Raw genomic sequence first — 22231 nt, 5'->3', positions numbered from 1 at the left:
GGCCGAGAGCTTTGGGAGGCAGGGCTTTGCACCCCCAGAAGTTAGGCAGGAGTGACGTCGAAGGATAGCAGGACCAGGAGTAGGGTAGACGTGGTTTCTCGGAGCCTCAGTTTCCCGGTGGGAAAAGCCTGCCTTGGTAGTCCCCCTGTGCTGTTGGGAGCCTCAAACAGGATGCAAGCACATTAGGAACTGCCGGCTGCAGAAGTCGGGTCTGAGGAGAAGAAGCAGCATTTTGGAGGCTGCGTGCCTCGCCATGGGGGGGTGTCACCGTCCGCTTCTCTTTCCTCTCATTGGGGTGTGTACCTTTTTGTCACAGCTCACGTCCACACGACCCATCCTCCTGTCCTGATTGGGTCAGTCTGGCCAGATCGTCACCACGGACGCCATGTTGGGAGAACTCAGTGCTGAGAACCGGCCACCAGGGGTGGGGAAGTACCGTGCGCTTAGTCACGTGGCCTGGGCGCGCGTGCTGAGGGTAGGGCTTGGCCCCGGGTCTCCGGGCTCCCAGACCGGCCTCCACCACAATGAGCTGCCACTCACAGCCTGATGGTCTTTCTATCCTCCCATCTCTCAAAGCCATGAGCACATTGACTGAAACATTTTATCTCTTGGTATGAGGTGGAGGGCGTGTCTACAGGACCCCTTCCAAAAATAATATTTTTACTCTCCAGCAGCAAAATACACAGCATCCATTCTTGTCATTTTTGAATCTTTGGCAACCACTCAACACATTCTTATTTAGAACAATATAACAATCTGACTTCTGTTTTGGCCCCTAAGTTCTTTTGTCCCTTCCAACCAAGTGTGAAATATGTGCTTCCCGGCCATCGGACAACAGCTCCTGACAATGTAGAAACAATAACAAGCCAAGCCAGAGGCAGGTGGGGACACAGTCCCCATGATCCCAGCCCCTTGGAAATCCTGTCTGGGTTGCAAGGAAGATCAAAACTGAGTAGCTACCAACAACGGCCCGGTTACAATGGGTCAGTGATATTTCGCGGCTGTGGTTTGCAGTCGAGGACGGTGTGACGTCAAAAGTTGTCCCTGACTGACCCGTTACCTCACTTCCCCTGATTTGTTATGTCACCTTGGGCACGAGGTGATCCCTCCACCCGAGCACCTACTGCCCCCTTTTAACCCGGGTCGGCTGCGGTGTTCTCTCTTCTCTGAAGACTCCATGGCTCATTCATTTATTCGACACACATTTGCTGAGATGTACGACGTGCCGACATTTTCCACGTGGTGGTAACCACGCCCCAAACACGGGCTCATGTTCCCTCCTTTGTGCTGTTTCTTTATTTGGGTTCCTCCATTTTATATAAACATAAGGAAAGAGGTCCAGAGGGGGAGGCGATAAAGCCAACGTGATGTCAAAAATGACATGAGGACATAGAGGGACTAAGAGGTTACGCCACTGCTTAAGGGTCCGTAGATGCCCTCGGTTGTGCAACACGGGCGGCTGGTTGCTCCTTATCCCTGGGCGGGGGCAGGGGGATCCTTAAAGCCTCAAGAGCAGGAGGACACAGTGACTATGCCTTCCTTCACCCAGGTGGCAGGGTATACTCTGATGGGGTAAGAAGAGCTAGGGGGTTGGGGGAGTGATGCGTGGTTCCAGTAGGAGGTGGTGGAGGCTGGGCTGGGTATATGCAGCCATGCAGGCTCCAAGCCGCCTCCCTTCACCTAGAAGCGGGTGCGATGGGTGGCCTCCAAGCGCTTGATGCCCATGTAAGGTGACATCCCCTCCCGTGAATGGCAGGGTCTCCCGCTGCAGTAACACATCTCTCCTCAAGAGCACCCCTTTCATTGCACCCCTTCATGCTTTCTGTATATCCCTTGCCTTCCCCTCCTCCATCTCTAATGGCTAATTCAACTCAGTTTTTTTTTTAATTTTTTTAACGTTTATTTATTTTTGAGAGAGAGAGAGAGAGACACAGACAGAGCGCAAGTGGGAAGGGGCATAGAGAGAGGGAGACACAGAATCCAAAGCAGACTCCAGGCTCTGAGCTGTCAGCACAGAGCCCGATGTGGGGCTCGAACCCACAAACCGTGAGATCATGACCTGAGCTGAAGTCAGACGCTCAACCAACTGAGCCACTCAGGTGCCCCTCAACTCAGTTTTAATAAGAGCTGCCATCGAATGCTTACGCTGTGCCAGGTACAGAGCAGGAACTTTGGCTAAATCAGATTAAATTTCAGCAACATCTCAGAAAGGTAGTTCTTTTATGTCTCCGATGAGAAAACCGAACATCAGGGGGGCTAGGTGGCTTGGCTGAGATCAGTGAGTTGGTGTCTGGTGGGCACAAGACCATCGCGGAGGTGGGTCTAGAGCCCCAGAGCCGGGGCAGTGGGGATGGGACCTCAAGTGAGCCACCTGGGCTTGAATCCTGTGCCTCTCAGAGCTGGCACCTTGCCTCACCTTTCTGGGGCTCCACTGACTTATTTGCCAAATGAGGATACTAACAATACACATTTCAGAACAACGGTATTAGGAGCATCAGATGAAATGATGGCATGAACAGAATAAAAGTGAAAGCGTCTCAGAATATGGTAGCCGCCATTTTTAGGACTAAGCGACAGTACCATTTGTATAAGAGAATAGTGATGCGCTATCCAGGAACATCACTGTGGTTGACTGTTCCAACCACTGATGGCTCAGCGAGTTGCACCTTCTCCATGAAGACTTCCCTCCAGGAGTCTGTGGAAGGAGCTTTTTTAAAACAAATTTTTTTAAATGTTTATTTAATTTTGGAGAGAGAGAGAGACAGAGCATGAGCAGGGGAAGGGACAGAGAGAGAGGGAGACACAGAATCTGGAACAGGCTCCAGGCTCTGAGCTGTCAGCACAGAGCCCGACGCAGGGCTCGAACTCATGGACCGTGAGATCATGACCTGAGCCGAAGTTGGATGCTTAACTGGGCCACCCAAGCGCTCAAATGGAAAGAGCTTTAATTCTAGCTCTAATCCTGGGGCCTCAGTTTGCCCATCTGTAAGTGAAAGAGAACCCATCTATTGAGATAATCCGTGTGAAAGTGTTCTGAAAGCCGCCAAGTGCTGTAGAGAAAGGACTGATTATTACTTTAGATAATCCGGGTATCACATTTACTAGAGAAAAAAACCCCAGAAACTTGCAAAGATATCTCTTCCATTTTACCTCTTGCCAAAGGCAGTTCTGGGGCTGCATTGCTGTTGAGGATTCAGAATCTTCTCTTTTTACAAATTTCCTCCTTACTCTCAGCACCCACCTCTTCCTGATTAGTGATTTCGGTAGCGGAAGGGAGGAGGGAAATCCCTCTGGGCAGGGGGAGGGGGTCCCCGCACTGTGGCAGCATTGGCCGCTGACAGAGGAGGTGATATCCCAGTGAGGGGGGCCACTTGTTCCCAACCCTGTCAGCTCTCCTTTCAAATTAGTTCCAGACCTGGCCACTTCTCACCCCTTCAGTGCCATCCCCCACCTAGGCCCTCATTGGCTCTCCCACCAGGACTGCAGGCCTCCCGACCCTGTCCCTGTCTACCTGCCCAGTCTGTTTTTCGCACAATAGCCAAAGTGATTCCATAAACACAGCCTGTGGCTCTGAAGGTCTATGAATGGCCAAAAAGCTCCTGAAACAGTGCTCAGCATCGTTCATCATTAGGGAAATGCAAGGCAAAGCCACAATAAGATACCTCTTCATACCCACTTGGATGGCTATAATTTTTTTTTTAATTTTTTTTTTTAACGTTTATTTATTTTTGGGACAGAGAGAGACAGAGCATGAACGGAGGAGGGGCAGAGAGAGAGGGAGACACAGAACCGGAAGCAGGCTCCAGGCTCCGAGCCGTCAGCCCAGAGCCCGACGCGGGGCTCGAACTCACGGACCGCGAGATCGTGACCTGAGCTGAAGTCGGACGCTTAACCGACTGAGCCACCCAGGCGCCCCTGGATGGCTATAATTTTAATAACGAAAATAACAAGTGTTGTTGAGGTCGTGGAGAAATTGGAATCCTAGTGCCTTGCCGGTAACAGCATAACATGGTGTACCTGCCGTGGAAAGCAGCATGGTGGTACCTCCGGAAGTTCAACACAGAATTCCCATAAGACCCAGTGGTTTCACTCCCGGGTGCACGGCCCACAGCATAGAAGATAGATGCTCAGACAAGTGTACGTGAATGTTCAGAGCGGCGCTACTCGTGACAGCCCTAGAGGTGGAAACCACCTGAATGTTCATCGGTGGATGTCTGGATTAGCCAAGTGTGGAATGGTGCACGCCACGCAGCCACAGAAAGGAATGATACAGCCTACATCGTGGAGGAAGCCGGAAAGCATGCTTAGCGAGAGACGCCAGGCACAAACGGTCCCGCGTTGTGTGATTCCTCCTCTATGAGATATCCAGAATAGACACTAAATCCATAAAAACGGATGGGTGGTTGCCAGGGGCTGGTGGAGGGGTGGGGGGAAGGGGGAATAACTCTTCCGTGGGTTTGGGGTTTTATTTTAGGATCTGAAAGTGTTCCGGAACTACTTAGGGGTGGTGGTTGAACAGCACGGTGAATGTACTAAACGCCACAGAATTGTTTGCTTTAAAATAGTGAATTGTATGCTGTGTGAGTTTGAGTCTACCTCGATTTCTAAAAAATGAGCCGTGTTTGGACTGTTCACAGAAAAGGGAGCACTCATGGCTTGAAATTCATTTCTGTCTACTCAAGATGTAAGCTGAAGCCTTATAATTGCCTGCAGAACTTTTTCATTGTCATACCCCAATGATCATTCTGAGCTCATCTCCTTCAATTCTCTCCCCCAGATCACGCCCCTCCAGCCACTCTGCCTCCTTGCTAGCCTCAGAATACAAGTGCATTCCTGCCTCAGGACCTTTGCACTTGCTGTTTCTTCTGCCTGAAATACCGTTTTCCTCATAAATCTGCCCGGCCTGCTCTCTCATGTCAGTCTCTGTGCCTCAGTTTCCTCATCTGCATAACAGTGATTTTAGAGATTAAGCAAGAGGATGTCTGTGACTGGTACAAGGTAAGTGCCCGATAGATCTTAATATCTTAGCTATGATCAGTAGTGACATTCCGATTTTTTTACCATGAATTCAGCAGTGTGTATAGTGATACTCAGTATGAACATTAATAACACTATAGCTTAATGTTTACTGAGGACTTACATCATGTCAGATGCTCTTCTAACATTTTACACAAAGTACATGGTAAAGAACAAGATAAAATGCAAGTAACATACAACTCTTTTTTTTTCACTGATTGCTATGGTCTGAATATTTGTGTGCACCCCCCTCATGCATATGTTCAAACTCTAATCCCTAATGTAATGGCATTTGTAGCCGGGGCCTTTGGGATGTGATTAGGGCAAGAGGGTGGAGCCCTCACGAACGGGATTGGTGCCCTTATAAAAGAGACCCAGAGAGCTCTCCTGTGTCTTCAAGTGAGGAACAAGCAAGAAGTCAGCAGTCTGCAACCGGGAAGAAGACCTTCCCCAGGACCCCCCACGCGGGCACCCTGATCTCAGATTCCCAGCCTCCAGAGTGGTGGGAAATAAACTTCTGTTGTTTATAAGCGCCCCAGGCTGTGGCATTTTTGATTGTAGTGGTTGGAATGGACTGGGACACTGGCCATGTTCAATCCCTGCAAATCCAGGACAAGAGGCAACAGAGCTTTTTTTTAGCAGAGATTTCAATCTGAGCAATGCTTTCCTTTAGTTCTACGTTGGCTTCGAATTTGACTGGTTCCTCATTTTGGAGAATTGGTAACTATGTCTGAGCGAAGTTGATACATCATTCAGATCCCGTGATTTTGGAAAAGAGACAAGTGTAGCCCTGCCTCTGCCTTCAAGTGACTGATATCTGGCTTGTAGGGCAGGGAGGAAACAGGCCCGCGGACGGCCTGACCTATGATATGAGGATGTAGCTGTGCATCTGAAGGGTTTGAGAAGATCGTTTAACTGGCAGCTTAATTTTAAAGTCTGCTTCTAAAACACCACCCCCTCCTTCTTAGGGTGTGCTGTAATGATGATCTTTCTTCTATTATTTCTTTACTGTCACCAAAGGACCATTTATACAGATTCCTGACTATAACAGCTAATGCTTGTGTTGTGATTTATAATTTGACAATGTTTGGAGAGCTCCTGGCTGATGAGGGCTAATACATGCCATTATCTTTGCATGAAATATTTCATTTCCTCCTCCCTGAAGGTATGGCTCTTAGGCAGGAGGCAGGCAGAGCTCAGAAAGATCAGGTAACCCCTCAAGACCCAGAGCTGGTGCACATGGGTCATGGTCCCATCTGATCTATTCCAAGGCTCCCCACTTTCTTGTGTTGCCTCCAAGAAGGCATCTCCCCGCCTGCAGGACAGAAGATCACTCGGGGTATAGGGACTTCCGGCTCTGGGCTGGGGCTTGGGTGCCATATTGTGGGCTGGGGCTTGGGTGCCGTATCGTGCCTTGAGAAGGCTGAGACATTTATTTGCCTTTTCGAGGAACGCTGACAGGATTCCTTTACGGAGGTAGCTCTTCAAATGTGTTTGGAATATAACTTGATGTAGGAAAATTCACTTGCGCGCAGTTCTCAGGAAGACTCATGACACAAGGGAGGCCAACTTGCTGTTATTCGTCCAGAGACGTGCAAAGGAGATCGATGCCCCGTTCACTTATTTCCTAATCCTTAAGGCAGCAGAGAAACGTGACAGTCGATGTGTCAAACGTTCATTTGGACTCCAGGGCTTCGAAATGAAAGAAGAATATGAAAGGTTGCTATGCCAATCTCTTTTATTCGCGAAACAAATAGTAAGCACCAACTCTCTGCCAAGGAGCCCGTCAGGTTCTATGACTACAGTGAGGCTCAGACATGGTCTTTCCTTCTAACAACCCACAGCTCATAGGAGAGGAAGGTAAGGAAAGGGAAATTTATAATCCATAACGTGAGGGGTCTGGAATAGTCAGGGAGAGCACAGCGTCTGTGGTGTGGGAACTCAGGAAGCAAAACTACTGTTCGCTTTAACTGGGCCCGGAAGGAGAGGCCTCCCAGAGGGGCAGATGGCATTTGACTTGGACCAGAAAGGATGAAGAGGCATGGGTTAGGCTATTCCAGGCAGCAAGAATGTCATGGGCAAAGGCAGGGGACATGTGGTGGCCTGTTGACTTTGCAGCCAGCTGGGTTCTGGTGGCAGGCTGGCCGTGCGAGAGGGCTCCTTCAGTTGTGACGCCCTGGGCTGCGGGCTTCCCAAGACCCTTACCCTTGGGGGCAGGGGGGGGTCTCAGTTTCCTCTCCTGCACAGTGAGGGCGAGCGCTGGATGGCATCCAAGGGCTTTTCCATTCCCCGTGATTCAGCCTCTTCCAAGGCTTGATGTCAGCCGAGGATGGCAGAGTTCACTTTCTGGAAAGGAAGGGGGAAAAAAATGTGAATTATTTGTGCTTCAAGAGAAAGTTAGGCCAATCTCTTCTTTGTGGAATTGTCTTTGTCAACTTCCTCAGTGTGTTCCCTGCTTTGGCACCAAAATAGCCCTCTCATTATCTATAGGCAGCAATTGTTTCCTCCCCACTAAAATGGTTTTTTTTTTTTTTCTTTCTTTTCATTTTTTTCCCCCCTTAGAATAGACATTTGTATGGAGTGAAGAAATTGTGCAAAATAAGCAACAAGGTTGTAATATTTCTGGAATATCACAAAAACAATTAGCGAACAGCTCCCGCTGAAATCCCTCGGCCCGCGGGGAGAATGAAGAGAGGTCGTGTTTACTGGAGAGGCTCGCTCAGGGCAGGGGCCCGGGGCTGGGAGTCGGTACCTGTGCAAAGGCCCGCTTCCTGTCCCAGGGTTTCCCCTCTTTCAGATGGAGATTGGTCCCCAGCACCACCGCCCCCCCCCAACCCCGCTACAGGATGTTCCCCGCTTGCTGGGCTGACAGCTTCAGCTCACTGGCTGCCGGACCCTGGGCTGGAGGCTGGGATTTGGGGATGGAGGGGGTGGAGGCCTGGCCTTCATCCCTTCTTCTTGCTGAGCTCTTCCCGGCGAATTCCAAAGGGGCGCTCTGCGGGGCGGAGGAGGAAGATTTGGGGAAGAGTTCAGGCAGGGCCTGGACATAAATGGGGGTGGGGGTGGGGGAAGGGTGACGAGATACAAGTCATGGGCCCTGCTGATCAGAGGTCGGGCCAGAGATGAGGCCACAGGCAGGAGGCGGGTTGGGAGCTATGTTGGGTGAGTTGGCCTGGGCAGCGAGGCAGAGACGGGCAGTCGCTTCGGCAGGAAAGTGGCAGCGAGTAGTGGAGGATGTGGCAGGCTTTGTGGCCCTGATCCTCACCCCGGAAGGAGAATTCTTTTTTGTGGCATTACAATTCGCATTCTACTGAGAAGGCAACGAGGGCCCTGAGATCAGAGGGTAGCCCAAGGCCACACAGATGGTCAGGACAAGGCCGTGACCAGAACCCAAGACTTCAGACAACTCGGAAAATAGTCAGTTGGCACCTTTAGCACTCAGGGTTCTTAACTGCCAGCCGCCAAAACGATTCTGGCCGATACGAACCCAAAGGGAGGCCGTGAAAAGGGTCCGAGAGTCCAGGAGGGCCAGAGACCCAGGCCTGGGGTGGGAACCAAAGGGCCGAAGCGGATGCATGGACACAGATGCCTTCCCCGCTGAGCGCCGGCCGCTGTCGTTCGCTCCCTGACGTGCCCCAGCCCCAGGGACTGGACCGGACCTGGCCACGGCTGCCCGCCAAGCGGCCGCTACTGCCCGGGAGCTCCAGCCACCGCACCTACTGCTTGTCCCTGCCCCCGCCCTCCCCCCTTCCTTTCTCACCAGCCCTGAGCCCCATCTGGGCCGCGGCTGCTGGGGGGAAGGGCAGGCCAGCAGCACGTGCTCTGAGCTGGAAGTCAGGGCTGGTCGTTTTTAGCTCTGCCTCCCACCGGCTCGTGGGTGGTTAATACATAGAGAGGGGCGTCAGAGTTCCGGGGCCAGGGAGGATGACACGCGTCCACTCCACCCGGTTAAGGGTCACACGCCGTGTGCGAGGCCTGAACGTCGGGGATTCCAAAGAAGAGACACCGCTGTATGGAGAAGCTCGGAGCCTGAGTCCTAAACCGAGATCCTTCCCACGGGCCTCGTAACACCTCAGCAAGGTGGATAAGACAGAGCATACGGACGGAGACACAGAGGCCCAGAGAGTGCAAAGGATGTGCCCGAGGTTGTGGAGCTCACGAACACACGCTGGCCTCGTACCCAGGAATTGGGGCTCAAACCCCAGCCTCTTTGTGGCGCACGGAGACCAAGTTACTGCAGGAAACAGAGCTCGACTCAGAACCGGGTCTGCCTGTTTGACGCTTGAACTGGTCCGGGGAGGCGGGGTGCAGAGAGCAAGCATCAGATCGGAGATGCAGGGTGGCTAAGCGCCCTGTGTTTATTGTGCCCGGACTGAATCCACCTCTTGTCTGTGTGTGGGAGTGCGGCGGGCTGGTGGTGGAATTCAAGAATGCCCGTTCTTTCAGCAGGAAGGGCAGCAAATGGCCCCTCGTGCGTCGGTTGGTCTCCGCGAGGACGTGGAACGCATTTCTCCGAGGCCACAGCTGGCGACATCTGTGGCATCAGGGGGCCGCAGCTGCCTCTGAGTTCCAACTGCGGAGTCTCTGCCCCGGAGCTGAAGGGCGGGCCACTGGCTGGACTTCACTGGTAGCCTGGCCTCTGGTCAGCTTACTGCGGCCGCCCGAAGGCAGTGGGAATGTTCCGGCCCGGGACCTGGGGCCCCCGGGAGGAAAAGCGTCCTGGCAAGGGAGTGACTGGCTATGTTCCCGAGGCCCCCGGCCCAGTTTACCTTGTCTGCAACCCCTGTGGCAACTTCAGGCTGGGAGCCTGGAGAGACATTCTGGTCCTGGGGGAAGAGCACTGAATTTGGAGTCACATGACGCAAGCACCAGTCTCAGATCTGCTGTGGCCTAAGTGCCCAGCTCTGGGTGAGTCACTTCCCTATGCCAAGCCTCAATTTTCTCTCCCCTCAAATGGAATAGTGATATGGTGCGGAACGATAGAGCTTGCAAACGTGGAAGCCTCGGATCACACAGTGCATGACAGGTCCCTCCTGGAGACCGCCGTCAGGAGCACATGACAGTATGAGTTGGCTGAGGGCGGCCGCGGGGCCCCAGGAAGGGGTGTGTGTGAGGGCCTCTCGCGCTGTGGTTTGGGAGAGGCCAGAAGTGTCTTGTCCACCAGCACCATTCTAAACGCAGCAAGACTGAGCCCTGGAGACGGGAAGGGACTTGCCCGAAGTCACCCGGTCCCATCCCCGGCCCCCTCTCTCTTCTCTTTAATCTTGCTGTGTTACTACTCTCCAGCTTGTGGTCATCAGATATACAGGGGAGGCTGCTGTTAGTAACACAACTAACACGGGCTTTCGAATCCGTCAGACTGGGGTGACGACGCCTAGCTGGGGCCTCTGTCAAGGCTCGCTTCGTAAGCCTCAGTCCCTCTTCTCTGTAGAATGGGGATAGTAATGCTAGCCTCCGTGAAGATTAAGCGCCTGGTTCATTGAAGGCATTGAAAGGAAAATGAGGACAGATGTGGCTGAGCGGATAGAATCAGAACCCACTTGTCCCCTGCTGGATGCCGTTGACCCCGGGGGCTGGCACGGCAGAGTCACTGACAGGGCACAGAGGAGGGGAACGTGGCTGTTCTCCTCCACGGGAAGACAAAGTCAGACTCAGCACAGCGAGGGGTTGGGGCCAGGCCAGCTGGCATGACCCGGGGCCAGCGGCTGCCCTCCTCTGGCCTTGGTGTTCCCATCTATGAAATGAAGGGGTTTGTGGTTTGCTTAGATGATTTTAAGAGCTCTTCATCTCTGATGGTTAAACATTCTCCAACTGTATTAATCTCAGAACTCCTGGCGGTATTTCCAGGGGCCAAATTTCCTACCAGGTCAGTTTTGAAATAATGGCGAGGGAGCTCATTAGTGCCTCTGCCCATACAGGCAATTCCTGGGCGGGGACGGGAGGGGGGGCACATTTTCTGCACTCGTGCACAGGCCAATTTTCCACCATCTCGTGTTCTCAAATAGTAATAACTGCTATTTCTACTAGATGGCTCACTCACAAAGGTCTCTCTGTGCCAAGGTGCCTGAGGCTGGGGTCTGGGCACACAGTTCTGGCAGTCTTTTCCCTCTGAGAATATGTCTCCACCTGCAAGGCAATTAACCAAATAATTTAAGTGAAAAACCCAAAACTTTACACCTGAAATATGCTAATAATTGAGAAGAAGAAAAAATTTTGTGGGAGTGTATCTAACATTAATTATCTGAATAATTGCCTCAGATCTTCACTTAGCGTATTCAGAAGTAGAACTCTCAGGAAAGTGAGTTTTCCCAAAACCAAAATACAGGGTTTCTGTGTCTTTCCTTCAAGGCCCAGAAAGGTTGGACTTTGTCAGCGGCTTCCCTGAAAAATCAGAGCACAGGGAAAAGAGCTTGGTCTTAGGGTTCAGGAAAACCTGGGCTTGAATCTCAGCTCTACCACTTGCCGGGATGTTTCTTGAAGCATGTCATTTCACAGCGACGTCCTCCGTGAGGCTAAGTCGGCTGGTGTGTGCCCATGAGTGAGCTCAGGTGGCCCAGAGGAGTTCCTTGACTGACCGGGCGAGGCTGAGTGGAATCTCACCCTCTGCCCTCTTTCTCTTACAGGCTGCCCTCTCTTTAGTCACGGCCCCGACCTTCAGAGGAGACTCTTCATTTACCTACAATGCTCGCAAACCCTCGGCAGCCTAACAAAGGGTTCCCCATTCTCCGAGGCTCTCAAGTGTTTCTTTCTCTGGGAAGACTTCCCTGACCCCCACCTACCTATAAACCCAGTCTGAGCTCATCAGCCCTGAATTCCCCTGTGTGCCCTCAGAGGGCTGGGGACAAGGTTGTCCTTACACACGGTTGAGTGAGTGGATAAAGCGGAAGCTCCTTTCACAGAAGCGTGTAGACCTAAGTAAACCTGAAAAAGCAAGCGTCCTCTTACCGGATCTCTTGGAGCGCACAGCAGGGCCTGGTGTGTGAAATGTATTCGAGGAATTTTTACTGAGACAATAAGGGCAACGCCGAATGAATGAGTGACCTGGAAAGTTCGTAATTAGGTCAGAGGCAATGCAAAGGATCTCATTCATTCGTTCCCTATTTACTGCGAACACAAGATGTCAAGGGGAAAGTCAGACACGGTTCTTGCCATTATGGAGTTCACTTCTATGGGGAAAGAGAGTCATTAACCAAATAACTGCAATGAGGTTAAGGGTGGCAGGATATGGGGACAGACTGCAAGGGAAACCAATCTAGTCTGTGAAATCCTCCTGAAATAAGTGCTTCTTAAGCTAAAAACTGAAGTATGAGAAGAAACTAACTGGATGGAGGGGCAGAGATGATATTCTGCTAGAGAGACAGCACATGCAAAGGCCAGGAGGAGGTGGGGGGCAGAGGATCGGGGAAGCTGAGGTTTATGAGGTGAGTGAAGGACATGTCTTGAGAAACTTTAGAAGCCGTATTAAGGCGTCTGGGCTATGTCAAGGGAAACGGGAAGCCATGCAAGGATTTTTAAGGCTGTGAGTGACAGGGTTTTAAACCACAACCTGGCTACGGAGTAAGGAATGAATTGGAAGGAAGCAAGAATAAGGAAAGACCAGTGTAAGAGAACGGTATCCTTTGAAACGGTGAGAGTCTCCTTTTTTAAAAAATTTTTTTTTAAGTTTATTTATTTTTGAGAGACAGAGACAGAGCATGAGGAGGTGAGGGGCAGAGAGAGAGGGAGACACAGAATCCGAAGCAGGCTCCAGGCTCCGGCCATCGGCACAGAGCCCGATGCGGGGCTCGAACTCACAAACTGTGAGATCGTGACCTGAGCTGAAGTCTGACACTTAACTGCCTGAGCCACCCAGGCGCCCCTGAAAGGGTGAGATTCTAAAGACAAAGACAATGCATAGAACAAAAAAATGTGCAGGGCTGAAATGATCATTGAAATGACAAGCATCACCAAATACTTTATGCGGAATCTACTATCATAATGATTCTTGGGTCCAGAAGCTCACAGTGTGACTGGGGAAGTCTCCATTCACACAAACATTAAAGACCTCATAGTATATGCTCTCACCTAGGCTAAGAAGAGCCTCAGTGACTGTAGGGGGAAAGATCGAGAAACCACGTGCTAAAATCTCCCAGGAGTCATTCTTGTCAGAGGCAAGGGGTGTCCAAAGCACCGACAGTGACAAGCAGATATGAGTAGTAGGAGGGAAAGCTTCCCAGGTCAAGGCTGGAATGAGAATAGCATGCCATTCACACCGAAAGAAGACTTACCTCGAAGGAATTATCGGAACCTGAGTGGTTAGAAACACCACAAGGTGCTGATTTCTTCAGATTTGATTTCTCCTCTTTAAAAAAAAGTTGTTTTTATCTTCAAGATATGTCTAGAGACATTTGCTTATGCTAGGTTGGACTGTATTGTTTGAGGCTGGAAGCATTTGGCATCTTATAGGTATGAATTAGACCAAACTGGGTTAGCATGAGTTGGGGTCATTGTTCTCAGAGATGAGCTGTCTTGGATGGGTTGATTGGGTGACATTGGGTGGAGTGATTCAGATAGTAACCGGAATATGATGGAATTTGTGGAGATGGAAATATTGAGATGGCATGGGTCAAATTTAATTGAATTGTGTTTATTGCCATGAATTTCTTTGGTCATTCTAAGCTTCAAGGAGTTCAGCTGACTGATCTGAATAGGATTTCAAGTGGCTGACTTGGAATGAGTTGGAATAGATTGGATTGCATCAGGTTAGCACTGGTTAGCGAAGGCAGGTCTTTGGAAGATTTAAAAAATTTTTCTTTTAATGTCTATTTATTTTTGAGAGAAAGAGAGACAGAGCGTGAGCTGGGGAAGGGCAGAGAGAGAGGGAGTCACAGAATCCGAAGCAGGCTCCAGGCTCCGAGCTGTCAGCGCAGAGCCCGACGCGGGGCTCAAACTCACCAACTGCGAGATCATGACCTGAGCTGAAGTCGGACGCTTAACTGACTGAGTCAGCCAGGTGCCCCTAGAAGATTTCTAAAACTTCCCGAGAGTGTCTGGTGAATCCTTTTGGGGATCTATTTGCAGAGTGAGAGAAGAGGATGTGCCCCCGGCACCGTATTAGAGCTACGGACCCCTGGGTCGTCTGGCGGAGCAAGGTCTTAGGCAAAGCCAGTTTGGACCCATCTTGCTTCCCTGTCTGAGCTCCATTTTTTCTCTGAGCCTCGATCGCAGCTTCTGTGAAATGAGGGGAATGAAATCGCTCACAGTTCGCACAGCACTCCCACGTGTTGTTCCGTGGGACCCGCATCCACCTCCCTGGCCAGTCCACGCCATCGTACTGATGGAGGACGAGGTCTCCTCAGGGTCACGCGGCCAGGGGGGCACCCGCCAGTTGCAGAGGCCTCCGGATGGGGCCCCTCACAGAGCCCTTCGGAGCTTCCCTGAGGCTTGACGCTGGGGCCCAGTCGGGGGTCCCAACGTGCCTGCGAATGTATGTGGTGATGTCTGCCCGCGGAGAGGTTTGCGTTTGTCCCCCTTTGGTGTTTATGTCGATATAACCCCGCAAACCTGTAATGGAGCAGTGCTGGGTTTCACAGAGAGGAGTTGGGGGGGGACAACAGGACTGTGGTCCCTGACAGCGCGGAGGATGAAAGGAAGACAGTGAGCTGGGCTGGCTTTTCTGACCTGAAGAGGCACATGTCAGCCGCGGTCAGGGGACCCCCCTGCCCCCGGCCGGTGTGCCTCGCTGGACAAGTGTGACGGGAAGTGGCCAAGAGACCCTGAGGTGAGTCCCGCTTTGTGCCATGTTGGATGACTCATCCCACGTCTCCAAACCTCGGTTCCTGCCCCTGTGAGGTGGAGACTGTCCGTGGGATGGGAGGGCAGGACGGAGACCTATGGTCTCCCCGTGGAGACTGTCCGTGGGATGGGAGGGCAAGACGGAGCTCAGGCCCCGGTGCATGGCAGGAGCTGTGCACATGGTCCCTTCTCCTCTGCCTCAGGAGCTCCACCTGGGAGCCTCGTAGGCTGAGGAAATTGGTATCTCCCGTCCATTCCCAGGTGACCTCCTGCAACCCCTTCCACCCCGGGCAGGTCGACTGACCTGTGACCCCGAGGTGTTGACAGAATCTCTGGCCTCTGGGAAGGAGGGGGTCACTTTACCGAGTTTGTGCAAATAGATAAAGAACAAAGTGGCCCATAAATCAGGGCAACAGGAAAAACAAATAATTCTCTTCCCCCTTGGGAAAGGAGCAGCAGGGATGTGGGCGGGAGAGGGGAGGCGAAAGCTGGCCGGGCAGATTCTCTCAGGGCTTTCCCCGGATGCAGGGGTGCAGTGGGGAGTGGCAGCTGCGGGGGGAGGGGAAGGTGCCCCTTTTCTCAGCCGCACCACTAGACCTCTACATGTCTCCCCGGAAGCTGGCCCCTGAGAGGAGACTCGCTCGGGGTTGGGGCACGAAGCTCTCTTTTCCCTGTGGGCATTACTGGTTATTCTGTGTCACCCCAGAACGACACGGGCCAGGAAGGGGCCTCCCAGGGCCCCAGCTGGAATGTCAGGATCTGAACAAAGCACCCACTATGTGCTCTTACACCAACCCCTCCCTGCCCGGACTCTGTTTCCCCATCTGCAACATGGAAAGTTAGTCCCTGTCCCGCCTGCTTCTCTGGTACGTGGTGAGAGGGACAGGAGACAAGGCCTGCGCAAAACCCCGGGGGCACCGCAGTGTCCTGGGAAGGACGCTGGCCCTGGAGTGGGCCACCCGGATCAAACCCAGGCTCGCGGCCAGGAGAGTAGGCAAGTGACTGCACACCTCCCAGCCTCGGTTTCCTTCTCTGTAAAACAAGGAGGGTGACTGTGCCTGCCTCCTGGGGTTATTCTGATGCATCATCGAAGATACCAGGTGTTATAACTAGGTGTTGGCTGAAAAAAAAAAAAAAAGTCTCTCCATCCTTTTCTTATTGAAAACACACCCCGACCGCTGATACCTTTCAGGGTTGGCTCTTGGGGGATCATGGAAGGGTAAGGCCTGAAGTGGCAAAGCCCGTGTGGCCGGTGCTGTCCCGGCTCTACCCACCAGCCTGCACGTCTCACCTGCTCATTTGGCTTCATTCTTCTGTGCTCCCCATTCAGGGCTTTGCACTTCCTGTTCTAGAGTGACCAGCTGCCCGATTTCCCCAGGACTGAGAGGCTCTCCGGGCATGGGACTTGCAACCCTGACCCATGCTTCACTTTCCTGGGAAGCCCACGCAGGCTGCCGCGCCACCCCCCCCCCCGCCCCACCTTCCCCCCATGCTCGGGCCTCCTCTGACCGCCAGATGTAAAATAGCGCCCCTCTCACCTTTCCTTCCTCCTCGTCCAAAGCTTTTATCACCATCTGGAATATTGTACGCGTGCTTGTTTATTTGTCTCCCTGTCTGCTGTACAGTGTAGGCTCCATATAAGCAGGGAATTTCATTTTGTTTTTAATTTTAGATAATGTGCCCTTTTATTCTCTAAATAACCCCCACGGGCAAGTACTGTCATCGCCCTGGTTTTTACGAGGAAGGAAACCGAGGCTGGAAGGGGTTCAATCCCTTGCCCACACCTTCTGGAGATGAGCCTAGATTTGAACGGGGAGGGCCCATTCTATTTCTGGTTTTGTTTTTGTTTTTGTTTTTATTTCTTTTCTTTTCTTTTTTTGCCGCTGTATCCCCTGGAGCCTAGAACAGAACTTGGCAGGTGGTAGGCACTTTTCTTTTCTTAAATTTTTAAATTTTGGAATGTTTATTTATTTTTCAGAGAAAGAGACAGAGCGCGAATGGGGGAGGGACAGAGGGACGGGGAGACAGAATCCGAAGCAGGCTCCAGGCTTTGAGCTGTCAGCACAGAGCCCGGCGCGGGGCTCGAACTCACAGACCGCAAGATCGTGACCTGAGCCGAAGCCGGACGCTCAACCGACGGAGCCACCCAGGTGTCCCTGGATGCGTTTTTCTTGAATGAACAAATAAATGAATGAGTCTATGGTCCTTGGGCCTAGATAAAAGCGGAGAAAGGGCCAACTGGGATTGCTCCTTTAAATGAGCATGAAAAATAAAAGTTAATGTCTGTCCCGGGCTGACTGATGAGGTGTGCAAGCTCACGGACAAGGCAGGAAGCGAGGCTGGATGCTTAGACTGGACACAGAGGGACAGGGAAAGTGGAGCAAGACTTCAAAGCACCAACAGCTTCTCTGAGGCCGTGTCTAAACACGTGAGGCCCAGAAGTGAGGCAATTAATCAGGTAATTTCGGCCCCCTTCCAGCCAATGGCCTCAATTATCTGGCTATTTGAAAACTACCCGTTTTATGGGTAATGAGTGTTAATAGGATATTGTCCGGAAACAGTCTCTCCTCCAGTTTGCTCTTTGGCATTCAAGGGGCCCCAGGCAGCAGGAAAGGTCCGGTTAACTCTTCGAGACTCACCGTCTGCACGTTTACCGGGGACAGGATGACCGTCGTCAGCAGGCCGCTGTCGGGATTAAATGGCGGGCACAACACCTGGAATCCTGGCTTCGTAGCTCAGCAAACGTTCCGTCCGCTGTGGCCAGCCACGTTCCCCTCTGTCCCCACCAGCCTGGAGCCAGGCCCTCCTACTCCCTTCCTCCAGGCCTCGTCTCTCCCGTTCTGCACACCCTTCTGAATGCAGCAGGAGGACTTTGAGAAGAAGAGTTGCCTTCTACCTCTCCCTGATTGCCCCTTAACAGAGCTTGCCTTCCTGGGAAAAGAATCACTGAGGAAAAAAAAAAAGAGTGAGAAAGAAAAGGGAACTCTGATCTCTCACGGCTCTCCTGTGGGTCAGGCAACGTGCGGGGTCCTTTAGAAGCACGTCCTCAATCCTCACGACTCTCCTGCTAGGGAGGCTACTGTTACGATCCCATTCTGCGGCCTGGGAGACTGAGTTTCAGAGGTTTAAGGAGCACGTGTAAAGTTAGACAGGCAGTAAATGGTGGCGCTGGGAGCCAGACCCAGGGACCAACGGCGTCGTCAGCTCCTGGGCTTTTAGAATTCTACAGGTAGGGAACCAGCAAAACCAGGCCTGGAAAAGTCTTGTGAGATCGTGGGATGCCACCCTTTGTTTTACAGACGGGAAAACCGAAGGCAGGAAAGTGGAAATAGAGGCGGTAGCCTAACGGGAGGGTGATGGCGCGGTGGCAGTGGTTACAGCCGGAATCTAAGGTGTATCTGCTGGGCGTCGCATCCGTCTCACCGCCAGGCCCCGCTCCTGCCTCTCTGTGCGCCGCCTGGCCCCGGCCCGAGGTCCCTGCCTTCCCGGCGGCGGCTGCCCTCTGGCTGGAGACACCAAGGGGGCGGCCAGGCCGCTGCTGCAGCCGGCTCTGCGTGCGCTCCCCGGGCCGGCTGCCCCACCTTCCACTCACCTCTGGGCCCCGTGTCCATCATGCCTCCTGTTTTCCTCCTTCAGATCCCCGACATCTGTTTCTCTGGCCCAATTCACCCTTAGGCTTTGGAAACTTGAATCTGAACGTAGTTTTCCCAGGCGTGCCTAGGTCCCTCTGTGCCCAGAACCCGCAGGTCCCCTCTGGGTGCATGGCCTCCCTGGTGTCCGGGAAAGATGAGACTTCAGGGCTGTGTGGTCAGAGTAGCAATCCCCTTGCTTTGCAACAGTGCCTAGAAGGCCTAGCCCCCGTCCCTCCCACATACCTCCAACCACTGTCCTGGCCATTTCCCTTTCAGAGGTCAAGGAGGGAAATCAAGGCATGGCCAGGGAGGAGGCGATTCCTCAAGGAACAATTGAGCAAAGCGCTCCTGAGGAGGAATGAGACGCTTCCCCCAGCTTCCCCCGCCGGCACAAATCCTGCCCCATCTTTGGACCTGGTCTTGCCCCAAGAAACTTTCTGCTCCCCCTCACCCACCTTTGGGCCCCGGCAGGCCCCACTGCTCAGCCAGCCGAAGGTACGGGGTGACAGCCATCCCTCAGGTCTGAGTGGCGAGCACTTCCTATGTCTCTGAGGAGCTCCCTGTGCGTTACTTCCTTCCGGCAGGTGGGACAGGGTGGCCCAGAGGATCGAAGGTCAAGAAGTAGAGGGATGTGTCTGAGCCACCCTGTGCAACAGTGGCGGGGATTGGGGCTGGGACCCGGATCTCCCCTGTGCCCCACAGGATGCCCACAGGGCCAGGACGGCAAACCCTCCCACTCGCCAGTCTCTGGGAACGGATTTTGGTCTCTGACCTCCCCTGGCCTTTCTGTCCCAGGTAGGTTAGCCCTTGACAGGGGGGTGGCTGTAGCCACAGCCATGGAGCACGCAAGTCAGGGTTGGCTTAGAAGGCCTAGAAGACACAGTCTAGAAGACACAGCCCCTCTGACGGCCTTGGGTCCCTCTCCCCCCATGAAGTGAGAGGTTGGGCGCTAGGCGACCTGGGTCCCAGCACCTAACTGCACACTCGTGTGACGTCCAAAGGCAAGCACTGGTCACGTTAAACCATGTGTGACACGCGTGTAAACGTTTCATCCATGTACAATTTCCCCCTCAGTCTCTGAACACACAATCCATCCTCCAGAGGGGAGCATGTCAACCTCCCCTGTTGTGTTGACATTGCAGATAATGTCATCTCATCGCCTGTCCCATTCTTCTGGCCTTCCTGAAGCCCCCTGCCCTCTCCCCTTGGAACACCGGGGGGCGGGGGGACAGGTGCTCACGTTAGCCCCCGGGGCTGCCCAACCCTATTGGCCAGCTCTTTAATTTCTGACCGAAGCAAACAACGCAGAGAAGTTGGACAGCCCAACCCCCTTTGGTCAACTCTCCAGCCAGAAAATGTAGTGTGAATGATGTTGGGGAGGGCAGAGCGGTGGCTGAAAGCTGTGTCTGCTTGCTCCTCTCACTGGACCTCGTAGATCTGTCAGCGCTTTTTTCCCCCCGTGGTAAAATATACATAACCTAAAATTGACCATTTCAACTATTTTTAAGCGTCCAACGCAATGGCCCTAAGTACATTCTCCTTACTGTACAACCACCACCACCGTCCATCTGCAGAATTTCATCACCCCGCATGGAAACTCTGTCCTCATTAGACAATAAATAGCCCCCCAGGCGCCGTCCGGAGTGACATCTGTGCTCTCTTGCTGTGCCTACGAATTTGACGATTCTAGTCACGCAAGTGGAACCACAGTTTATGCCTGTTAGTCGATGTCAGAATTTCGGTTCTTTTCAGGGCTGAGTAATATCCCATTACACGTACGCACAGCATTTGGTTTATTACCGGCACGTTTTTAGCGTCCACCATCTGTCTGGCTCTGTTCCGGGCACTTTGGTATGTGGGTCAGGAGTCTCATGACACGAACATAGCATTTTCTTTCACGCAGGATGGCTAGACGTTTTTGAAGTGATCGGCAAGTAAATCAGGGTGCTACCAAACAAGGGTGGCTGTTTGGTGAGAGGTAGGAGACACTTTCCAAGGACCGGTCTAGTCTGAGATTTGGGGAGTAACCTGAAATATACAGAGTTTTCTGCATACCTGTTGATTCTCTCTTACAAGTTGTTCTTGTTTATACTTGTGTTTGAGCGGGCAGAGAGAAGGGGGAGCTAACTGTGATCTGTCAACTTCCCCTCTACCCGTCAACAATTCTGTTATCGCCGCTCCTATTGTGCGCCAGGCTGTGATGCCTCAACCTCCTTACCTCTTTCTCTTATTTGCCGTTTCAAACTTTTTTTCTCCTTACCATGACAAATATCTTTGGGAATGAAACAAAGTAGAAGAAATAGCCCTTGCCTGTAATCAATCTGTCAACTTGATTTCCTTTTGTTTGAAGTTATTGATCAATCTCACCCACCCCTTCCCCTCCCCCCCGCCCTTCTGTCACCTCTCTGGCTCTCCTCTGTCCTGCTCCCAGTTCTGTCCACTTGGTTGCTTTAGAGCCAAAAGCTCAATATCTTCTGTGGGTGCATCTTCTAATCGGCAAGGTGGCCAATTAGAGCATGGTGTGAATGCCCCAGGTTTTTCTTACTCCTTTGTTGCTTGTTATTCTTTACATTGGTGCTATTTTGGATATCTTAGATTAATGGAAACCCCCTGGTAAGTGAGGGTTTGTGATATTTATTGATGTGAAGATAGCTTATTATGATTTATAATGAACAAACTCTTTCAAAGAGTCTTACCACCCACGACAGGACAATACGCACAAGGCTGGTCTTCTCGCTCTGGAACATTCCAACAATACTCAGCTAACCGCTGTGGTCCTTATATACACGTTTCCCTCTCTTTGCTTTCACCCAACATCTCCCATGACCTAGATGTTGAAACAAATACACTATGCGTCTTTCTGCGGTGGCACCTCTAAGGCTCTGCTGCCTGCATTTGTTTAAGTGTCTGCCGTCCCCCGTCTGGATCTGAGCTCTTCCAGAGCAGCGAGGGGTGCACAACAATGAATAAGTCACAGTCCTTTTGCTCAAGCCACTAACAATGACATGGGAAGACAAACATATCAAAGCCAACTACAAAATGAGGGTGTGGGGAATATGCTTTGGAGGAAGAAAGAAGTGCATAGAGGGGATGAATGCCTTGGGGAGTTTCAGTTAGAAACTGAAAAATGAGAAAGATTTACGGATGAAGAAGAACCGGGGAGGGTCGGCATCTCAGCCATCGGGAACAGCATGAGCAATGGCGTGGCGGCCAGAAAGCGAACGGTGTACCCAGAAAGTGTGGCATTGGCTGCTGAGGTGAAGGAAGTGACTTGGGAACTGGGGAAAGCCTTGGATTCCCAACCTAGACCGTCAGTGTTCATCCTGGGGCAATGTGGAGCCATTGAGGGCTGTGGAGACGGGTGGCTCTTGTCTCAGTTGGGGTGGCCGTACCGAGGGCAGGGAGACCAAGGCAGAGTCTCCTGCGATAGAACTGGAGAGAAGGCCAGAGCGGATGGAGTTGGGTGGGAGGGCATACCTAGGGGACTTCCCTGAACACGACTGTCACTTCCCGTGGGTGCGTCAGTGGGAGGAAGAAAGTGGGTGAAGAAGCGTTTCTCCACCGACAGGGCTGTCGCCAGAAAGAAAGTCACTCTGCCAGGCGCACTGTTTATTGTTCTCTGTCACAGTCTATCTTCTGTTACATAATGCATCAGGCTGACCCTACCCCACAGACTCTGCCCCAGAGCCCTTTGTCGGCATCTGCCCGTGGGCCTGTGATTGGGCAGTTGGGCCGACCGGCCCCCCGACCGGCCCCTCCTGGGTCCCCCTGGGGTGGGCGGGCTCCTGAAGGCGGCTGAGCTCCTGGGA

General features: G+C 52.4%; 1 long non-coding RNA gene across 1 annotated transcript; it reads left to right on the top strand.

Annotated features, from left to right (window-relative positions):
* Positions 1–815: 815 nt before the first annotated feature.
* Positions 816–5517, top strand: LOC122215159. The gene is made up of 3 exons (XR_006200267.1): positions 816–881; positions 4778–4998; positions 5315–5517. It is a non-coding gene; the product is annotated as an uncharacterized LOC122215159 (long non-coding RNA).
* Positions 5518–22231: the final 16714 nt, after the last annotated feature.

The sequence above is a fragment of the Panthera leo genome, chromosome A3 (assembly GCF_018350215.1).
Source record: "Panthera leo isolate Ple1 chromosome A3, P.leo_Ple1_pat1.1, whole genome shotgun sequence".
NCBI classification, from domain to species: Eukaryota; Metazoa; Chordata; class Mammalia; order Carnivora; family Felidae; genus Panthera; species Panthera leo.
The sequence above is the reverse complement of the archived record's forward strand: the minus strand, read 5'-3'. Positions and strand labels throughout refer to the sequence as shown.